We start from the raw sequence: 23004 nt of genomic DNA, 5'->3' as shown, positions 1-23004 counted from the left end.
CCATTTATGTGCTTGTGCATTTGTGATATTTGAAACAGGATGAAAACAGTAAAGGTTGGCCTCAATTGTGTCAGCTAGTGTCAGCGTTGCTTTGAGTCATTCGTATTAATAGCCACCTGGATCAAACGCCTTTGTCCGGATATTGTTCGCTCAAGTACGTTCAATTACAGCAATATATCGTATAGTTTCGAGAGACCTTTAAAACACAATTGCGTCGCAATTCTGATTAGCGGAACATTTCGCTTTCATTCCATTAACCTTTCCGCTGCGGTCCCGGTGGACAACCGGTCAGTATCACCGTTCTTCATCGAAGGTATCCAGTCGTCTACAGCCATGCAAGCAAAGATATATCTCTTCGCATTTCTGCTCCTTGTCGGCGCCATCCTGGTATATGGAACTCATGAAAAAAAGGACCGTGAGTATATGTGTTCTGTAGAACCTTATAAAATATGATAGCAGAGATAAAGACACATGCTAAGACGGGGCCGCCCCTAGAAGAATGAAACAAGGCGCTCGTCGCACTGGGCTCTGGGTCGGTGAAAAGATGAGAACTTACTCCAATCACAACCAGTAGCTCTGCGTTTGACCATACCCAACTCCTCGTGCAATCTTCATAGCCCACAGGAATGTGAATGTGACTAGAGCAGATTGATTGATTGATTGATTGATTTGTAAAAGAAAAAAAATGGAGTTGTTAGTCGAGCCACTCGGGACTGGCTACTCCAGTACGCGTTATCCAGAAAAGAAAGAGAAACTACACAAATCTGTACACTTTGAAACGGAATGGACCCACAACGGGGTTTCCTTAACGTAATTAAATAAATAAATAGATCGATACATGCGTCGACGAGAGCACGGGAGTCTGTGATACTGCAAGCACCGTTACCAATATGTGGCCTTGCCCACTCACACGTTTTCATGTAAATGACGATTCGAATTTTGATAGTACTCTGGTACGATTATGCCATTCCTTTTGCATTGAAATGTTACTTACACTTAAACGATAAAGAAGAGAAATTAACATTTTGTCAAATAACTAGCTGCGCACGCCCCTTCCAGGTCGTCTCATTTTTAGCCAGGGTGGATAAAATTCCCGCGGCAGAGAAACTGATAAGTGTGCGTGTGCGCGTCTTCTCTCCATGCAGCACGCTGCGACGCACCGCTTCTGACGTCGTGTCCTATGGACGCCTGGGGACACAACTACACTTTTCACAACGAAAGTAACTGGTGCAGAGAAATATCCGTCTGTGAAAGAGATTTCACCCTCAACCAATTTACAAGCAGGCAAGAGTGCTTGAGGACATGCCAGAGGTAATGCCGCATCGCCACGGTAAGTTATCTGTTCAGTAGAGCGTGGATAAGTATATGAACTAAAAGCTCCGGAAATATGCATGCAACTATGCACTGAAACTCTTCCAAATATGCAGGAAAACCCCTCAAAATATGCAATGATTTTCATTGCTTTTGGTGCGAAGGCGATGCAGCCAACGCCTACTTTTTTTTATGTATATAGTTTTAGCATATTATTAGGGATAACGCGGTAAAATATGGTCGCCTTCGTTCTGCAGCACACCACAAAGAACACTTACGCCACAGATATAAATCATGAATCTGAAAGCTTTCCGTAGATGATTGATATGACAGTGTGAACGCAGGCTATATCTCGTGGACGAAACCTATGGACGAAACAAGCCTGAACAAGACATCATGAAAAACACGAACATACAGGTATGTTTGTGTTTTTCATGTTGCCCATTCCCAAGCTTGTTTTGTCATGGCTTTGCGTTCGGCACTGCATCGTGACGATTAAATTGTGAACGCCGCCCGTCTCCGTAACGCTCGCTAATGTTGCGAAGGTGTACAGTACGGCTCATCGGTCATACACGCTGCGGAGTATGGAGTGCACATGGTACGGGCTCAACACCGCACCTAACCCTACCGAAACATGGAAACTACTTGATCCCAACCGGAATTTTCGCGGAAGACGACCCAACGCCGTCCGGAATCCGGGAAAGTCATGAAAAATGAAGTGAACTCTCGCACCTGAAGATATGCTAAAATATGCACTTTTCATGCGCTTTCATGCGAAATGTGCAACAACATGCAAAACATACAGTTACGTGTGCCACAGAACCCTTTGACGCTCTTTGTATGGTTGTGTTTTCGAGCACCGAGCTTTTCGCGCTTGACGGAGCTTTTCCTAGCTCTCCGTACCAAAAATATTTTTCCGTACAAAAAATATTAAACTTTCCATGACAACAAAGCGTTGCACAGACCTGTTATCGACGCAGTTCATCCTGAAGTCTGCCCGGGACGCACAGTATACTCCAGCCCCCCACCCCTTCCTGCTGTCCTCTCTCCACGTCTGTACGTCGATCATAGCGTCAGTTGTTTCGGGGCGCTAAGATAGAATAGAAACACAGACGTCTCTTGCGGAAAAATGCTTGAAATGGGCACACTGTCGCATTGCAGTGGATCCCTGGACGTGTCGGCGTCAGCGGTAATGAAGAAGCAGACGCAGAGTCGTCTTGATCGTCTATAAGCACGCAGTTTTTTCCCCGATAATGATATCTCCAGGTGACTGTAGATACCTCTTTTCGACCCTCACCGGCCCCAAGAGCCAGGCTCAATGACGACACGACGTAGCCCACTCCCTTCTCTCTGTTCAATAGACCCCACGCTTTACCTTGTAATTCCTCCGCGCCTACCGCGCTCTTTTGCTGCACCCTTCCACAGTCTCGACTCCACCTCGTCGTCCTTCTGCCCCACCGGTGGAGTGCACGCCGACCCCTGCAAGGTCATCCCGGCTTGTGGGCAACATCACCAAGAGCGTGCGCTCATGGAAATTGCTATGCAACGTGTTGAGCAACGACCGTTCGGCCTCGCAAACATTTTTGGACCGTGTTCGAACACTGCCCACCAGATGCAAGGCCTCCGTGTTCCTGCAGAGTTCTTGCGCTACCCCGTTCTGGCGAGAGATCTCTACACTATCAGCAAACCGAAACTATTGAACACAAGATGGCGTAGACGCAGGCAAGATGGTGGATCATAGCCATCATGTGTAGAGTATGAGCTTCGGCAACGAAGAAACGAAGAAAGTACTCGTTCGTTGCTGGAGCTCATGATCTACTCATCATTGCTGTTGAACACATTTTGATTTATTGCCGCGCATATGCTGAAATGCTAGAGAATTATATCCTGGACGCTGTGGGAGTTGTGCACTGGATGATATGTTCTACGTTGCAGAGTTTCAACTCAAAGTTACTTCAAAACTCGCACACACTGCGATTTGCGTTATGCGGAGGACGAGTCTTGTATAACTGTAATTTTATGAAAGCGCTACCAATTCGCAGCCTAAAAAGCAGGGTTTCATGTATTACGCGGAAGCTCTTTCAACAGGATATCTAGTCGATGATTTCGCAGGATTTCTCCGATCTCAGAGTGCTGTGCTTGTACACGGGTTTAAGAGTCGTCCATCCATTCCCACCCCTTCTTATACGGCAACTCACCCTTTTATTTACATGCTCTTACCCACAGATACACTCTGTCGTAGCGTATTGCGAGATTTCTGCTCACACGCCTTGCGGAGACTAATCAACGCCCGCAAGTATGCTTGTGCCAATACACACAGAGGTGAAAATGCACGGAGCTTCATATTCGTTGTAGAACAATGACTCCACAGCTGACGGTTCGCCGCCGCAGTCTTTTACTAGTCTTCGTTCGTTTTTCTCTTTTCGCATCAGGATAGATAATACCAAATAGTTAGTACACAGCACAAGTTAGTACTGTAGAACTGCTACCAAAAGAAGAAAACACACCCGGCTAACATGAATAAACGCCCACGCCGTCGTGCTGCACTGGGTTCGCCTTTGGGGCTATGATTCACTCATGCTCCTCAAATCGTGTCGAAGTGTCAAGTTTCGTCCAGCTATGCCTACAGGTAGGCGTAGCTCATGCTGATGGTTGAAATGTTTTTTGAGGAAAACGCAAAACAAACACATGTTTCGCATTCTTTAGGCGCGTCTGAATAGACGAATGCCTTCTGAAAGGAAGTGCATCGATACAATTATACCGTTGCTCATTCTTTAACGTAATCAAAGTAAAGCAAGGTGACGTTTCGCCACTTTGCAGGTCATCCACCGTTTTACAGTGGAGGCCATGTAAGCTGATTACAGGTTATCTCCGCCTTTTAGTTTTGTAACAACAAACAATTCTCTTGTTACGCCAATATCATTTATACTCGACTTGTTTTCCATTGCAGAGATCCCGTGCGCCGAGCTCGTGACATGCAGTCAAGAAGACTCGACCACGTAATTCGAGAAGAATTCCGAATAAATGGGTCTTAAATACTCAGCGTGACGTTCTCTTTGATTCACAGGTATATGTACGGCCAGCGCCCCCTATATAAAGGGTTCTATGCCTGTCAGCTCGCGCTGCGGGCAACGGGAGGAGGCCGTCGCGAAAAATGCGGAGTACTGCAGCGGGAGGCACCACGCGCTACAACCCATGCAGGGAACATTGGCCGCCCCAACCATAGGTGCGCCTGCATTTGTGCTGCTGGAGAGCTGTGAAATTCAGAATTCTGCTGTATATATTGCTTTTTTCTTTTTTTGCCATGGAACGCCCTTCCAACTATTCTTGGCTTCTGCTGCTGCTGCTGATGATGATGACGATGGTAGAAGAAAAAAAAACTTGAGATGTGAACCCGCTCATCGCGGGACAAGCTACTCCACTTCTAGTAGAGAAAAACGAAAAATAAACTCTAAAAAGACGACAGCTCAGTTATGCTTTAACGAAAGTGATGAGTGAGCGCTGTGAACTCTGACGATGTATCACAGGGGCCCTAATTCTCGTCAAAGTAATCCTCCTCGATTACGTTGTGTCCCGTCTGTCATTGGTCGTCACATCTTTGTGGTCACGCCTTCTTCACGTAACGACCAATGACAGGCAAAGAGACAAAGTAGTCGAGGTCGGTTACTTTAACCAGAGTAGGGCCCCTGGCGATTTGCCCAGCACTTTCACGATGTCAAAGGGTCGGCTCTCAGGACGGTCCTGGTATCTCTGATGTTTCAAACGCGCAATGCGAAACCGCACACATTCGAGAAGAATATGTTCCGAAGTTGGGCGCATCAACAGAAATGCGTTGGCCAATGGGGCATTGAGTCGGAGTCTGTGAAGCAACGCTTCGTGCGGCCGGGACAACCGCGGAGGGATTCGGTAAGACAGGTTCGGGTCAATTCGGCTCAGGCAGCGACGTCGGCTCTGCCGAATTCGACCACTGACTCCGAACTGAACCACGCTCGACATACAATGTACGTGCAACATACGTTTTGCATCGTCGTTACCGTCGTTAGCGGTGTCCCTCTTCGCGCTATTCGTATTTTCGTGGCAAGACGTTGGAACGCTGTACTCCGTTCACGAGCGCGTTGCCGACCCAGTGTCTGAAAAAGTGACGTATCCAGACCTTGAAATTTTCCCATTCTTCCCGGGATATGGCATATGACCCCTTAAATACGCCTCGATTTGTCTTCTGGTTCGTCAAAACCTCATCGTCATGGAGTAGTAAGTGGTCAAGCCTCCAGAGCCTGACCTGACCAATCAGAAAACGAGTAACATCCAATGACAATAGAGCAGCGCTGTGATCACTCACGTGAACTGCGAGCTGGTTAATAGCGATCGTTCCGCGTACCGAAACTTGTGAGCGGATGTGGGCAAGAACACAAAAACGGTCGAGGCGACTAGAAAAGCCCCTGAGGGACAGGTAGCGGAGTAAAGATTTCCATGCAAGGCTGAAAACGCGTCAATAAGGTTCCGTTGTGCAAGGAAGCGCCGTAGTTTTCTTACACTCCAAGCAGGCCTGCCGCGACCAGGCCCACGTATATCACGGTCAGGATCCAAAACACAGTTGAAATCTCCGCATAGGATCACGTCAGTACTGTGGCATGAAGCTTCTTTACTATTGCAGCTTCTTACTTACTGAAGCTTGAAAACTATAGAAAAAGGCGTGGGTTTCGTCGAGTCTTGCCAGGGCATAAATATTAATGACTTGAAGTTTCCGATGCCCGGCAAAAAGAAAACACCCGAGAAAGAGTGGCAGCAGTGTTTCCAAGTAGCCCCGGCAGTCCCTTGATCCACAGCGGCCGCACTGACGTTGTAGAGGAGAGAGGGATCTTCCAAAGAGCACAATGATGTTGTACTTGAAGCAGCTGAGGGAGACTTGGGAGTGCTCCACCAGGAGATTCACATGAAGAAGGGGACTGGCGCCGCATTATTTAGGGCCGCATGACGACCGTGGTATTCCACTTGCTGAAACGTAGCGATAAGTTCGCCTTCAGGAGAAGCCTCGGAGGCCTCGTGTGCCATATGTTCTCAACTACCGCGGCAGAACTGGCTTGGATTGTTCGCTGTCACAACACAAGTTACCGAACAAAGCGTCCGCCGGAGGGTCTTCTTCGGCCACTATACAGGGGCAGATCACACGAATGGAAGTCGAACCCCGGGGAATGATATAGGCTTAGAAGAGTAGAATAACACGCGTCCGAACAGAAGGTCTTCGTCGTCGTCTTGGTGTCAGCCTTGCTTTCATTCACTCGTGTTAATGGTCACCTAAACACGCCCTTGGTCGGATAATTTGTTTATATGCGTTCAATTAGAGCAATAGCAATCTAATCCGTGAAATGGCGACCAGACCGAGTGTAATTGGTGCAGGTAAAGTTCAATTTAATAGTTCACCTGACAGAATGATAGAACTTTTTGGCTAAAAACTTTCACATAACCCTAATGAACTGTGCATTCGATTTAATAAAACCGGTGACCTTTTATTGTACGCAGCGTTGATTCACTGCTGGTAGACGTCTAGAACCGGAGCTACCACGAATTCATCACCCCAATACAATAGTCTTATTTTACATGAACCAGAAAAATTGTTCCTTAACGGAAACGAAGCATGCCAGTTAGTCATTAATTTGACATGCTGACTCGTAGAGTTCAGAGAAGCCTTTAAAACGCAATTGTATCGCACTCTGATTAGCGGAACATTTCGCTTCCGTCCCTTGAACGTTTCCGCCGTGGTCCGCCGTATAAAACCAGAGGGATAACCGGTCAGTATCACCGTTCTTCATCGAAGGTACCCAGTCGTCTGCAGCCATGCAAGGAAAGGTATTTCTCTTCACTTTTCTGCTCCTTGTCAGCGGCGTCCTCGTACAGGGGTGGTGGGAAGGTGAGTATATGTCTTTTATAGTGCTTTGTTAAAAAATATAGCAGATATAATGATATATACAAGACGGGGCCGTCCTTAGATGAATTAAAGAAGGAGCTAGTTAAGCTAGTTAGCGTAGCTAGTTAGCTAGTGAAACACGTCAAAGCTAGAGGAGAAATTAATCATCTTATTTGTCTTCCCTGGTCTCTGGAAAGACAGGTAACCAGCGCTATCACAACCAGTTGCTCTGCGTTTGACCATACCCAACTCCTCCTTCATGCTATCCTGCTATCTTCCTGCTATCTTCATAGCAGACAGGAACGTGAAGGTATTAGAGCAGTCCATTTCAGTGGTGACATTTTGCACGGGCAGCATCATAGGACTGCGGATAATTTTTTTCCGGCTCGCGTTCTCTTGTCGCACGCCAAAATCTTCGACACACAGTGTTGGTGGGAGCAGTGTTTACCTATAGGGTGCCTGTACAGTAGCCCCCTCTGTGCAGAGGGAGCTAGTATTGAGGCACCCTATGTTTACCTTACCCACATTGCAACTGTCCTCGACCGGGACAGAAAGGTGAAGGAATGCGCACAGTGCAGTCATTTTAATGTATGGAGTTCTGTGTCGTTTTCAGTCATGGTAGCCGTTCTGGGAGCATAGTGATGATTGCGCAAAACGCCACATGTCCTTGCGAAAGGTATCAGCTAATATGGAAGAGAAAGTGCGTTCGAAAAAGGGGGGATATTTGTATTAAGAAATAAGAAAGGAAAGGTCAGCCAGACGGAGATCGGCTTGCCATTCCAAAAAAAAAAGGAAAATGGGGGAAGAAAAGGAAGGGAAAAGGAAAAGAAGAAAAGAAAAGGAGAAGAAAAGGAGAAAAGGGGAAGAAAAGCAAAGGAAAAGAAGAAAAGAAAAGGGAAAGACAAAGAAGAAAAGGCTGACTTCAGTCCTCCACCAATACAGCTAACTCAAACTAACACAGCAACTGACAACTGACTACAGGGTCTAGCGCTGCTTTGATTCTATTGCGTCTAATGAACAGACTTCTCAAATTGAAGTGAAAGGAAATGATAATATTATCATTAGTCATTCGGGGCTTTGCGTCGCGAGACAACGGTGACCACGAGCGACGCCACAGTTGTCGGGTCTGTGGATTAATTTTGCCCACCTGAAGGTTCTCTTACGTGCGCCGAAATATCGCCACACGGCACATCACATTTAACGTCCCTCGCGGAAGACGGCGTGTCTGAGCAGATTGTACCCTCCCACCAAATTCCACCAAAACTTTCCGGACGAATGTCCGCACAGTTGAATTGACTTGATGTTTATTTTCCATAAGAAGTGGTGAAGACAAGGACAAAAAAACTAGATTCTAGCTTGGCAAAGCCCTCAGCTCCCACAGTATGGGCGGCTGCTACAGTCATGATTGCAGGCAAGAAAATAATCAAAACAAGTTTATGGCCAATAATATTTATAAAGAAGAACATTAGTATGAAGAGCACAAAGTACGTCTTATGATGCACACATCGGCGAGAAAGGAAAACGACAAACAATTTTAGTCATGCTGTTTCAGTTACAGAATAATAGTATGAGTTCATTTTTCGAGGGCAGACAAAGAAATTGTGCTTTAACTGAAATTTAGATTACGTGGCATTCCAGTTCCCCATGATGTCGGCCCAGGACGTGCGCTAACCCGCCACTCCTGCCTGCTGATCCTTCTCCGTCGGACCACGTGTCTATACGCCGCTCATTTGCTTCGCAGTTGCGCAGTTGCTTCGCGGCCGCCGCCGTTCCTGTCAACGTCACTTAGATACAGAAGGCATCCTTATTGCCTCCTCTCCCTTCTTCGCTATGTGGACGTATAAAGTCAGAATTCGTCTGCTATTGCGATTCGTTCTGCCGCAACGTCTAATCACTACGCGCATACTCTAGGCGAGAAATGGACCTTAAGAGAACCTTCCAAGTTTGTTTGTGGTCATCACGACGCCATTCTGTTTGGAGTTGTCAAAATCTCTTATAACCATATGTATTTCGAATTGATATGTGTCATTAAACCTGATAGGATTTATATTTCTCTGTTTTCGTCTGGTATTGTTGCCCTGGGCGATTGGTATGGTTCGGTCAGGAAAATGGGAAGGGTATACAACGCAAACCAAGTGCGCGAATGTAAACATGCCATTGCTAATTATGCTTATTATTCATACTGCTGACGTCATCTATGTACACACGTGGCAGTCCGCGCTGACGGTCCGTATCAAGTCTGCTCTCGCTGTGCTCTTTTGTACCAAACATGTGCTTCTCGACTGCCATCTTTACACCTCCCAAAGAGCGGCTCTGCAGTGTCGCCTGCAGTCGATCGCGGCCGCACCATTCAGATTGGCAACCATCCTCGGCCCTTGGACTAATCAGATCGACCATCGCCAAGCTCTTGCCTACTTCCAGATTTTTCTCCGAGAGACCGGTCTCCACTCTACCCTATGATGTTCCTGCGTACCTGTGCGCTATGTGTTGTGTTTTTGCCTAGCGTTCTGTTGATGTCTCACTGACTCCATTGACTATCGCCCCCTATCCAGCGTCGTTCGTTACCTCGTCACCAGGACACATTTCATCCTTGACCATTGTGCCTTGTGGTAGTGGGCCGCTCCTCATGTGGCGAATTTCCTCATTCATCATCATTACTTTATCTCTTGTTGTTGTTACACGTAAGCAACACACTCGCAAGCAAAAATACACAACACACATTGCAAGTTTTTCCTCTTCGAGATGTACCAACTTGCCTATATAGAGTACTGCCTTAACTCAATGGCAGTGTACTTCGCGGATACTTTAAAGTGCAATTCCCAGTACTTTGTGCTTTACTTTAAGTGTATTTAAAATGTGGTACCACATTCGGTACTTAAAGTACCACAAGTAATGTGGTACTTTATAATGTGGTACAAGTAATGTGGTACTTACCATGTGGTAAGTACCATTGACACCAGGTACTGCGCACTTTAAGTACAATTTTGGGGACTCTGCCCATCACCGCCATTACCGATATACGGCCTTGCCCACTCACGCGTTATCATGTAAATGACGATTCGGATTTTGATACGGTTGTGTCTTTCATTTTACATCGAAATATTGCTCACCTTGAAGCGATAAATAAGAGAAACTGATATAGTTAAAATTAAGACTAACAACTTGAAAATAACTTGGCACACAAGAGAGAGAGAGAGAGAGAGAGAGAAAAAACGCGATGTCTTTTTTATCTTCTTATTTTTTTCTCAAATATCTAGTTTTGAACGACTTTTCAGGTCGTCTCATTTTTAGCCAGAGTGGATGAACTTCCTACGACAGAGTAAGTGACAAATGTGCGTGCGCATCTTCTCTCCATACAGGTCTGCCTAGCGGCAATGTTGATGGAGGCGCCTCGGAATACGAGTGCAGTTCTGATGGACAGTGCAGAGAAATAGCAATCGGCCCTGCGGCAGGTGCCACCGGCGCCCGATTTCACAGTGAGGAAGCGTGCAGGAGCCAATGCAACGCCTAATGCCACGACCTCACGGTAAGTTATCTGACAGTAGAGCCCTCAAGAACATAGCATTTCACTTCCCCTTCAAGTCCTCATCACCTTCTTAGCAGCATCAGGGCTCCTGCGTGAACGCTGAACCTTCATCATCATTCACCATCATTCACAATCATTCACCTATTTGTTGTTGTGGTTGATGTGCACCCGTGGAAATTGCTATGCAACGTATATCGACCAACGGTCGTTCAACCTCGCGAAGATTCTTGGATCGTGATCGAACGCTGCCCACCAGATGCAAGGCCTCCATGGTCCTGCGGAGTTCTTGCACTCCCCCGTTCTGGCGAGAGATCTCTACACTGTCAGCAAACCGAAACTATTAAACATAAGGTGGCGTAGACGCAGGCAAGCTGGTGGATCATATCCATGATGAGTAGAGCGTGAGCTTCGTCAACGACGAAACACGACACACAGACGAGAGCTCAATGCTCTTTTTTGACCTCTCGTTTGTGTGAGGTGCTTGTTCATTTCCGGAGTTCAGGCTCTACCTATCATGGCTTTTTAACACATTTTGATTTATGCGAATATGCTGAGGTGCGAGAAATATCCTGTGGAATATCCTGTGCAGAAAGTGTACGCTGGATGATGTTCTACGTCCCCGAGGCTCTTTTGGCTCTTTCACTCAAAGTTAATCCAAAACAGGCACACACTGCAATTTGCGCTATCCAGACGTCAAATCTGTATAATTGTGATAAGAATGAAAGCGCAATAAGTTCGCAACCAAAAAAGCAGCGTTTCGTGTATTTGGCGCAGGTCCTTTCAACAGAAGATTGCAGGATTTTTCTGATCTCAGAGTGCCGTGCTTAATTGTACATGGGTTCCAGGAGTTCAGGTTCCAGTCCCTTGCTTTGCCACAGGTGGTGCCTTATCTTTGGAGCGTGATGTGGGCAAGCTTACGCTTGTCCCATCCTACAGTTGGCCAACTCAGATCTAGTCGATGATGTTCAGGATTTATCGGATTTATCCGATTTCTGCCGCACGTCAAAAGAACCCTACATGGTCCAAATTATCCGCAGTCCTACCCTGCGGCAAGTGCAACATGTCGCCACACTGCGCAGACAAATCTTATGTGAAACATCACGGCACCATTACTATTCAGAGCGCTGTGCTTAATTGTACACGTGTTCCAGGGGTCATTCACCTTCCATCCCCGCATTCTTATTCGGCCAGTCACATGGACTCCTTTTTGTTTGCATTCTCGTACCCACACTAACAAGAAATAAACTAATGGTAATGAATGGGGAAATTCGCCAGGTAAGGTGCGGCCCACTACCCCAAGGCACAATGGGGTAGGATGAGCTGTGCTCTGATGATGACACCCTGTCGTTGTGTATTCCGACATTCCTGCATACTCTACTTGAGAATACGAATTAATGCCCACAAGTATCCTCGTGCCAATACACACGGAGGTGAAAATGCACGAAGCTTCATAATTGAATGTTTTGTTACGGAACAATGGCTTCATAACTGACGCGTGGTTCGCCGCCGCAGTTGGGATGGTTTGGTTTTAAGAAAAAATAAGATGGAGAGTTTGTCTTCTCTAATGTGAGGCCCGAAACTAAGTCTCTCTTCGGTTTTCCGTTTTCTCAGCAGGATAGATAGTACTAAGTAGTAAGTACGCAGCACAAGTTAGTTGATACTGTAGAACAGGTTGCAAACACATGAAGAACACTTAGCGATGAAGGAAAAAATACACTGTTAAGTCTGGTAGTAGTGGGAACACAATAAGTCCAGAGAATGAATCACTCTTGGAAATAAAATATTCACAAGCTTCCGTGCAGAACCTGCACTTCATCAGGGGACGACACAAAGGATCAAGACACACCTGATGAAGTGCAGGTTCTTCACGAAAGCTTGTGAATATTGTTAAGAGGCGAATAAGACGGGAGAGACAGGAAGCTTGGCGTGTGGTTTTATGGCAGCCAAGCGAAGGAATGCGGGTGATATGAAAACTCGCGCTAAAGGGCTGATGGCGATGAGCATGGCTATGGTTCTCCCTCACAATATCAAGGTTTTATTCCAAAGAGTGCGTCTTTCCCTGGACTTATTGTGTTCACGGTGGTAACAAAACAAGGAAACGCGCACCCCTAACATGGATAAAGGTCCAAACCGTCGTGCTTCACTGGATACGACTTTGGGGCTATGGTCCACCTATGTTCTTCAAAAATTGCTTCGCGATGTCAAGTTTTTTGAAACAACAAACAAGGCTGTCTTTACGCTAATAAGAAGGACGACAAAAATTTATACTCGACATCTTTTCCATTGCAGATACCCCATGCGCCGAGCTCGTGACATGCAGTCAAGAAGACTCCACCACAGAAGCCAAGAACAATTCCAAATAAAGGAGTCTTAAATACTGAGCGTGACGTTCTGTTTCGTGCACGGGTATATGTACAGCCAGTGCCTCCTATACAAAGGGTTCTATGACTGGGAGCTCGCACTGCGAGCAGCGGAAGGAGGCTGTCGCGGGAGGCGCCAGACACCACTGGAGCTGGGGACATTTGCCGCCCCAACCATAGGAGCGCTGCATTTGTGCTGCTCGAGAGCTGTGAAATTCAGAATTATGATCTATATATTACTTTCTCTTTTCTTTTTTTTTTGACGCTGGAACGCCCTACCAACTCTTATTGGCTGATGGTGATGATGATGATGATGATGATGGTGATGGTGGTGGTGGTAGGAGAAAAAAAATTGAGATAAGAACTCCGTCACCGTGGAACAAGCTACTCCAGATCTAGTAAAGAAAAAAGAAAAAAAAATCGAAATAGGCGAGATCTCCGCTATTCCTTAAAGAAGGTGATGAGTTAGCGCTGTGTACCCTGACGATGTATCGCAGGCCATTTGCCCAGCACTTTCACGACGTCAAAGTGTCGGCTATGAGGACAGTCCTGGTATCTCTGAAGTTGCAATCATGCAGTGCGAAACAGCACACATTCGAGAAGAATATGTTCCGGATCTTCACATGTACACCACATGTCGAACACAACGACGAAGATTGGGCCCATATCTTGAACAGAAATGCGTTGGCCAATGAGACATTGAGTCGGAGTCTGTGAAGCAAAGCTTCGAGCTGCGGAGGGATTCGGTAAGACGGGTTCGGGCCAATTTGGCTCAGCAGCGACGTCCGCTCTGCGGAATTCGACCACTGGCTCTGAACTGAACAATGCTCAACATACAACATACGCACAACATACATTTCGCGTCGTCAGTGAGGTGTATGGCACTCACTTCAGATGTGGCCCTCTGTGCCGCATCTTCCGCATACTTTCTCGATCCCCTTGTAATCAATCCTGAGACGATTGACACCGACCGTAAGGAAGTTTGGCATCGGCGTCTTCATTTCAAATTTGACCCCAGGTGGAAAATATCTGCAAGTGGAACCACTTGCAAGTTGTTTATGAAACAAATACCCCTTTGAGAAACCACTTGGAAATTGTCCACTTTAAAATCCACTTGGAAGCAGTTCCACTTTGGAAACCACTTGGTAGTGGTTCCACTTCGGAAACCACTTACATATCCTTTTCCACTTTGGGACCTATTTGCAAATGGTTCCACTTGCAGAACCACTTGCTAATGTGAGTCCACTTCAGTTTCCAGCTTACACTCTACGCCCAGTAACGGTTACGTACGACCCGAACATCAGGTACATTTAAAAAAAAATCATGATTCAAGAGGTACGGCGAACGTGATCAAATATGAAGTACCGCGCACGTACCGTTTCGTGCATGAGGTACGAGATGCGATACGATGCGCCTTCGCCACGTACTAACGAGATCAGACGAACGTCTAACATTGTCAGTTCTCATTTCAAGCTTCCAATCTGACATGGACAAGGGAATCATGCCGCCAGCGAAGTCTAAACTGAAACAGTCTCACACATTCGCGACGTGCATAAAACACACACACACAATGAGGTATTGAGCAACACATTATTTTATTACGAAAATACATACCTTGAAAGTGGCATCCAGGTTGACACAATAATGGAAAACATCTCGCGCACACTGTCGGGAAGTGTTTCACACGTATACAGATGTTTCAATGTCACAAGGTATCGCACAATGGACAGACAATATGACTAGCTGCAGGCCGCGTTTCTTAAGGTGACCAGGTACGATATGAATCTCGGGGAATTTCGAGATCCAATATTGAAGTGCAGCATGAAGAAAGTCAAATCTGAAATGTTCAAGGAAAAGTTCAGTCACATATTAGTCATGTTCGGACTGTAAGTTGGTCCACTGGCTTACCCTTCCAAGAAGCGAAGTCAACATAATCGAGTCTGAAATTAGCACAAGCAACTCACGACGCAGAAATCACATTCTCCGTTCCATCCGAGCCATCCGAGCGAGCACCGTGGAACGCCTGTTCTGTTGCAACTTGTAATCGGGTGATATCAGCGGCGATGGCGGTTTCGTGGCAAGGCAAGGAATTGAGTTTCATCTCCTATATGCGCCTGAAGCACGCTGAACTTGGAATACAATGCTGGGCAGTTTCAGTAGCTCCATTGTATTGCTCTATCCAACCGACGCAACTTTAAAATCGTTCAAGTGATACGAAGGCATGGATTGGATTGGATTGCCTTTCCTCTCGTGTTTAGTATTCCTCATGTGATACCCCGAGCGGATCCTGTCTAACCCACTCTGACTGTCAAAGTGGTTCCAGTTTAACCCACAAGGCTCTGGCCAAACCCACTTTGACTTCGGAGTGAACACAATTTAGCCAGAACATGGTTCTATTTCGAACCACTTTGCTGACCAAGTGGTTCCAGTTTAGCCCACAACGGCTCTGACTAACCCACTCTGACTTCCACTTTGGCAAGATAATGGTTCCATTTCAAACCACTTTGCTGACAAAGTGGTTCCACTTTGACCCACTTGGGATTCCACTTTATTTTTTCACCTGGGACTATGCGTGCATCGTTGCGGATCGTCGGACGGTCCTCCTACACGGCGAAAGAAAAACCACTCACTGATCCGTAGGACGCAAGACCACGAATAAGTGCATCATCAGGCGCATACTACGGTGGCCAATTCACGGTGAGATAACATTCTCGCTGTACAAACCGGGACGGGAGGGACTTCGATTTCATGATAGGTCACTGCACCAGCCTCAGGCATCGTGTCTCGGGCTCGTTGATGCTTCATTTTAACTTGGAAAGGCAACCCACCCTGGTGTTGGATGGAATTCACGTTGCCGTTGCCGAACAGGTCACAGACAGCATCCAAGGCGCTATCTGCAAAGACGCCATCGGGGGCGGCAAAGCCATGGTCTCTGGGAGGCACTACGGTGAGAAGGGTCAGCGTTGCTGCTGACATAACGCTGGGCCCAGGGGCAGACCACACGGATGGAAGTCGAACCCCAGGGAATGATAATTCAGACTTGTGCCTGTAACTCGAAAATGAAACAATAGAACAATGAAGAATAGAATAACAATAGAAAAGTAACGTGTTACTTACGTTACTTACGTTACGTTACACGTTACTTAAGTTACGTGTCGTTACTCTGCATTCACGCAAATGATACCCGTTTTTGTGTGCCTCAGAAAAGAAAAAACAAAAAGCTCAACAGGTGAACAGCTGAAATAACCCGAAAAACAAAAACGCGTAAGACAAGTAGATCCAGGGGTGCTAGACTCATCACAAAGTTCAGAACTGAAGAAAGTTCAGCAGATGCGAAGAAGCACGGCGATTGGACGCTCTACGTGGCCCATTAGGGCGTCACTGTCAACCAAAAGAAGTTCAAACGCAACTGAAAATGTGTCTTTTGATATTCTGGAGTGAAGTCAAAATGACGTTGCTGAACCTATTCGTAGGGTCAACAATGGCCGAGACCGAATTGTGTTGATATGGAGCAGCGATTGGGAGCTCTACGTGGCTCACGTGACGGCGCTTGACTGTTAATTAAACGAAGTTCAAAGCGACTGAAAATGTGTTTTTTGAAGTTTGGCGTGACGACACAGTGACCACACAGTACGCAAGGTCCGCCTCAAAAAAAAGATGTGGTAAGGGGGGCGGGGGGGGGTCTGCGCTCTTGCCCCCCCCCTCCACAATTGGAAAAAATACTGGGAACGCCCATGTGCATTACCACACTTTTCGGCAGCATTACCGATTGGCACTGTGTGGTAGTTGTACGACCCTCTTCGCGCGACAGCCTGAGGTTTGCGCAGGGTTTGTTCCACGTCGCGGACAGTGACTGTGAATCAACAGGTTCTCTGAACTCTTCGGTTCTTCGGAACGATAAGTTTTCAGGGCATTCTAGCCGCGGATCGAAACCTGTCAGTCGCAGAGAACTATGAGCCGATCGGTTCGAATGGTTTCTGCAGCGATTGTAGCGGATCTCGGTGATGAGTGAGGAGCTTTCCACGGGATGCTGTTAGCAGAGCGACCAACAAGGACTTCTTTACGCGACGGGACCCACGCCTCGCTGGCGCCGTAGCGGCAGTGGATGCATCACTGATCGCAATGCATGGGCCACCGGACACTTCTGGAACCATCGCCAAAGATGCCTACTGGTGCCGCAAGCAACACTACGCGGGGCTTCAATTTGTTCATCACGTCGAGCCCTCGGCCTCCGAGGACGACGAAAAACCGGCTTGCTGTTGGCCTCACGTATGTGGGCTGCGTCACGACTGTAGCCAGGATGAGATGAGGTGGTGTGATAACAGACGAAGGAGTGGCGAGTGACGGCCGAAAATTAAGGTCTAGGGCAGTCACTGCAGAATTAGCGAGGAGTCCAAGCAGTACTCATAGCCTTTGAGCGAGGCCAGATTCCTGGAGAAAGTAGACGAGGCTGCGAATTTGGGAGCGTTTTTCCGTGAAAGAGCCTCTGGGATGTAGGAAATCATCCACCGTACAGTTCCTGTGTATAGCGCCATTATCATCGTCAGCGCACAGCCTGCCAAGGCGCGCGAGAAATAAAGTGGCGCTCGTTCAGTTGCTCTCTGACGAGCATCCAGCGAACAGCTGTCCTGGTCTCTCCCTCGTCTAGCAACACCTGCAATGGCATTTCTCCAGCACCGCAGCATATGCACAGCAATGCAATAGGATGTGCTCGATAGTTTCAATTTGCGGACAATGTATGCAGTTTGCGTTGTCTAGAGAGCCAATCTTGAATAATTGTGATTTAGTGAAAGCGCTTCTTGTTCGCAGCCTGAAAGCAGAGTTTGTGTACTGCGAGAAAGTCCTTTCAGCGGGAGATCAAGTGAGGCCGAGGGACCCTAAAATTCCAGAACGTTGACCTCCGCTTGTATAGTAGAACGGCCCAATCAAGGCTGTCGGCACGAGGGGCTTGACTTAGGGGTTAACATCTGCAAGTTAGTCTCTGCCTGAAAAGTAATTGATTACTCCAAAAATTACTTTGACAGTAAAGTAACTGATTACTAAGGAAAGTAACTGATTACAAGTGACGCAATTACTAGTAACGCGTTACGCACAAGTCTGAATCATATATAGGCTTAGAAGAGCGAATAGCACACGTCCGGTCTTCGTTGTCTTGGTGTCAGCCTTGCTTTCAATCTTTCGTAGTAATGGTCATCTGAACACGCCATTGTGCGGATTGTGATAGATGCGTTCAATTAGAGCAACAGCAATATTAATCCGCGAAGTGACGAGCAGACAAAGGGTAACTGGTCCAGGTAAAGCTCAGAATGATCTACCTTTTCGGATAATAACTTTCACGTAACCCTAAGGAATTGTGTGTATGGTTTAATAAAACCGGTGACCTTTTATTATGCGTAACGTTGATCCACTGCTGGTAGACGTCAAGAACCGGAGCTTCCATGAACTCATGTCCCCGAAACGATAACCTTAATTTTCATGAATCAGCAAATTTGTCGCCTACAGGAAACCAAGCATGCAATTACACATTTATTTGACATGCTCATGCATATGGTTCCGAGAAACTTTTATTGAAACACAATTGTATGGCAATTCTGATTAGCGGAACATTTTGCTTCCATACCTTTAACGTTTCCGGTGTGGTCTATCGTATAAAACCCGGTAGAAAATCGGTCAGTATCACCGGTCTTCATCGAAGGTGTCCATTCGTCTACAGCCATGCGGGCAAAGATCTTTCTCCTCGCTTTTCTGCTCCTTATCAGCGGCGTCCTCGTACACGGAAGGGAGGGTGAGTACATGCCTTATAGTCTGTCTTTATATGTCTGTAGTACTTTATAAAATATGGTAGCAGGGATAAAGACACATCCTAAGTCTGGGCCGCTCTTGAAGAATGAAAGAAGGCGCTCGTTAAGCTAGTTAACTAGTGAAGCTCGTTAAGCTAGAGGAGAAATGAATCATGTTATTTGTCTTCCCGGGTCTTTGAAAAGAGAAGCGACCATCACTATCGCAACCATGTGGTAGCTCTGCGTTTGACCATGCCAAAGTCCTCGTGCTATCTTCATAACATGCAAGAACGTGAAGGAGACGTACATTTTAGGTGTGTCAGTCTATTTGTGTGGCGACATGTTGCCAGTGCAGCATGGTAGGACCGCTGATAATTTCGACCACCCTGTGTTCTCTTGACTTGTGCCTTTAAAATGAACCGCAAAAAAAAAAAGAAAAAAGGAAAAAGAACGCTACTTTTCTGTTTTTAGTATGCTATTGTGCCTCATCTGGTAATCTTACATTTAGCAAGGGTAGATTAAGTTTATGGAGCACACCAACTTGACATACGTATGTCTCCATGCAGCGCGATGCCTCTTGCCGCCCGCGGGGTATCGTTGCCATAGAGAATATGGCTTCACCTACGATATACCGATGGGACCAGCGTGTAGAAATGCAGAATACTGCTCCGCTTCCCCACTCGAAGGGAACCAAGTGAACTTCTACAGAACACCGAAGGAGTGCCAGAAAGCATGCGGAAAATGAATATTACGTCGTCATGGTGAGCTATCTTTGGCCCTGATCTTCGACTTGTCGTTATCGCATAACGGTGGTGGTGATAGTGAAAGGGCTTTCCGTTGTCACGTCACGACTGACGCCCTGGAGGAATGTGCGTCCTGGGCCGACTTCTAAGGGAACTGTGCCGACATACGTCTGAAAGCGTCTGAAGAAAACCCAGGAAAAACCCCAGACAGCACAGCCGGCACCGGGATTCGATCCCGGGTACCTCCCAGTCTCGACGTGACATGGCCATGGAGATCGCATAACGCGCGGTAAATGCGTAACTTCGGCCCGTGATTCGCCAGGAGCTTTTGCGACAGCCAACCAAAGCGGCCTTGGAGCGCGCGAACTTTAAATATAACGATAACGATCGCTATGTGTATCGCTAAGTTCAAGATCGGGGACCAATTATAACAACTTCGCCCGCTTTCGGCGTTAGAGAATTGCAACGTGGCTCATCGTTCCACTTTGAGACGATTTGTGTACGTTCTAAAAACAGAACTTCACCGCACAGCACGTAGTGCGCCAATCATTGTCGTGAACGATAGGGTTATCGCTTTTGATTCGAGGAGAGGGGGGTGGCGTACGCCTTTTTGTGTCAATTTGGATATATGAAAATTATCACAAAAAGGCGTATGCCCCCTCTCTCTCCTCGAGTCAGAAGCGATAACCCTATCATTCGTGGCAATGGTTGGCGCACTAAGTGCTATGTGATGAAGTTCTGTTTTTAGAGTGTAGGATATCTCGTGTGTGTGTGTGTGTGTGTGTGTTGGGGAGGGGCATATGTTCTAGGATGCATGAATGCTATCTTCCTCTGTGTAGATGTGATTTCCGCCATCTTGACGCGCATGCACAGCTCGCGTTGCGCTCACAAAAGTACAGGTATACGCTTAGCTATACACTACATTTCGGAGATATATAAATGCAAAGCAGAAGAGGTTCGATAAACGTAGGGGGAAGTGGAACACAACAGGCGTGGGCTTCAAAATGACGGCTTCACAGTTTTCACTTCTGCAAAGCGCTATTATTCATGCACCCGAATATGGGCATATTTATTGTAAAGGAAGTCGGGAAAGATTAGCCAAGCACGTGGCGATATCTTATTCCCTTAACAAAACGGCCAGCTAATCATAATTTGCACTGGACATGTACAGGCTGCTTTTCTATTCTTTGCAGACTTCCCAACGAAGAATGAAAAGAAACAAAATTAAAGCAGCATATAGATGCCGCTGCTGTGGTTCAGTTATACGACCAGACGGACATCCTATCGAAGAGAGCGTGTAACCCACATGATCACAAATTACCTACATTCATTAATGAACCCTTTAAAGTGAGGTAGAAGAACTTGAGACAACCCAGGCAGCACAGTGTACTAAAAGTCGAGTGGAATGGGGTGGACAGGTAGGTCGAAGGTCTTGAACAGACCTGTGAAACTAAAGAACATTGACGAGACGCATACCGTCCACCCCCATTGCACTCGATTTTCAGTACATTGTGCTGCCAAGGAACCCGCGTTGAAATTGTTACAAGATCCTGAAGGGAGCGCGTGCGAATAGTGCTATGCAAAGCCGAAACTAAACAAACTACCTAACCTACCCTAGCCAACCTGACAAAACTACCTTTCCTCGTTCCTTTTTTAATGGACATACCTCCCCCCTCCTCGAAACGAAAAGCGCGCGCAAGCGGCAATACTTTCACCGTTGAGGCAAAACGAATCGAGCCAGCGGACACTCTCATCACTTCCGTCGCTACAAGGCACGTTGCCATTATCCACGAAATACCTCTCGTCAGGACGGTGTATTCATTGATCGGATGCGACTTAGGCGTGCTCAGTGACGCTTCAGCATGCGATAAGGTAACTCTCCCAGGTTCCTGCTCAGTAACGTCTCACGTTGAGAAAATTGCTTGGTCCAGTCCATGGTGTAATCCAGCACAGCAACGCTCTGCACTAAAAGCACAAATGACATTTCTGGACAACGTAGGACTTTGGTCCTCGCTGTGAGGTACAGCACTCTGCAACGTTAACTTGAACGCGGCGACGGCTGGTAGACCACTTGGAGAGCCACCCTATCGGCGCTAGGTAGAACTATACGGAGAGAGCTTTGTGGGCTATCCCACTCGTGCTTAGGGGTGTGTGTCGAGAAGCCTCCTCCTCCTCACGATAACCCACCTCGGAGCGTCTACTACACGACAATCACCTCCCTGCATGAGTGGGACAGCCCACAACGCTCTCTCCCAATAGTTCTACGTAGCGCCGCCGATAGGGTAGCTCTCCAACGTCGCCACCCGTCGCCGCGTTCAAGTTAACGTTGCAGAGAGCTGTACATCAACCAAACTACCGCGACCAATGAACCAGAGGATGGCGCCTGGTGATGAAACACCTCAATTGATCCAAAACGAAATTCCGACATCCGTGTTGTTTGTGTTTGTTTTCTTTTATTTCTTCTTGTTTTTTTTTTAAGTTGCCTTCCTTCCCGGCAGGCAGACTGCCTTTATCTATTTTTCTTTCTATTTATTTATTTCTCTAAACGATATACCCTCCCCCTCCCCCATCCTACCACACACACACACACATATAAATGGTATGATGGTGTGATGGGTCAAACTGCCATCACCTTGTCATGTTTTACGGGGGAAACGGTGTAGCATTTGTTTCCACCTCTTTTCACTATTAATTTCAAAACAACGGCTGCCCTTTGTTGCGCCGAAAGAAGTATAGGGATACTCATTTAGATATTCTTAATTAGTGGTAGGCTTACACTAGGGTGACTGAATAGCTATAGAGTGACTCTGGTTTACACGTAATGTGAGTAAGGATATTGCGTCATATCTGATGTGTGTTTTATTGCAGCAGCTCCGGACCGGAAGACATGAGGTCAAGAAGACTCCGCCACGGAGACCAAGGAAAATAAAGGAGTCTTACGTATCAAGCATGGCTTTGTGGGGGGGGGGGGGGGGATATGTTTATTAAAGCATGGCTTTGTATTTCATGCAGAAGTGTGTGTGGGAGACATGCCTCAAGTTAAGCTAGCTGAAAATTGTCACCTCGTCGCAGGTTCGGGTGGGGTATGAATATGTATTCTTCAAAAAAAAAAAAAAAAGAAGAAGCAAACGTCATACAGGCAGAAGTCGGCTTGCTATCCCCCCGCGGCAATGCGTGACTACATCAGCCGCCGTTTGGGGAGTAGAGCAATGCCGTACATCTGGCGGTGGCCAGCGAGCTGTGCACGGCGTGGGCTCCTGTAGACTCGCATTTCCTAACATGGCGTCACCCATTGAGCTTCTGATCGAAACTGGGAAGGAACATCCGTGCCTATATAACAAAAATACGGATGGAATATAGAGACAAGCAAGCAAACGAA

The 23004-nt window shown here is 46.9% G+C and overlaps 1 long non-coding RNA gene across 1 annotated transcript; it reads left to right on the top strand.

Moving 5' to 3' along the window:
* Positions 1-208: 208 nt before the first annotated feature.
* On the top strand, positions 209-4354 carry LOC135400101 (uncharacterized). The gene is made up of 3 exons (XR_010424518.1): positions 209-415; positions 1146-1330; positions 4262-4354. It is a non-coding gene; the product is annotated as an uncharacterized LOC135400101 (long non-coding RNA).
* The last annotated feature ends 18650 nt before the right edge of the window (positions 4355-23004 follow it).

Source organism: Ornithodoros turicata, chromosome 7 (assembly GCF_037126465.1).
Source record: "Ornithodoros turicata isolate Travis chromosome 7, ASM3712646v1, whole genome shotgun sequence".
In the NCBI taxonomy this organism is placed as follows: domain Eukaryota; kingdom Metazoa; phylum Arthropoda; class Arachnida; order Ixodida; family Argasidae; genus Ornithodoros; species Ornithodoros turicata.
Note: the sequence above shows the minus strand (reverse complement) of the source record. Positions and strands in the feature narration are given on the sequence as shown.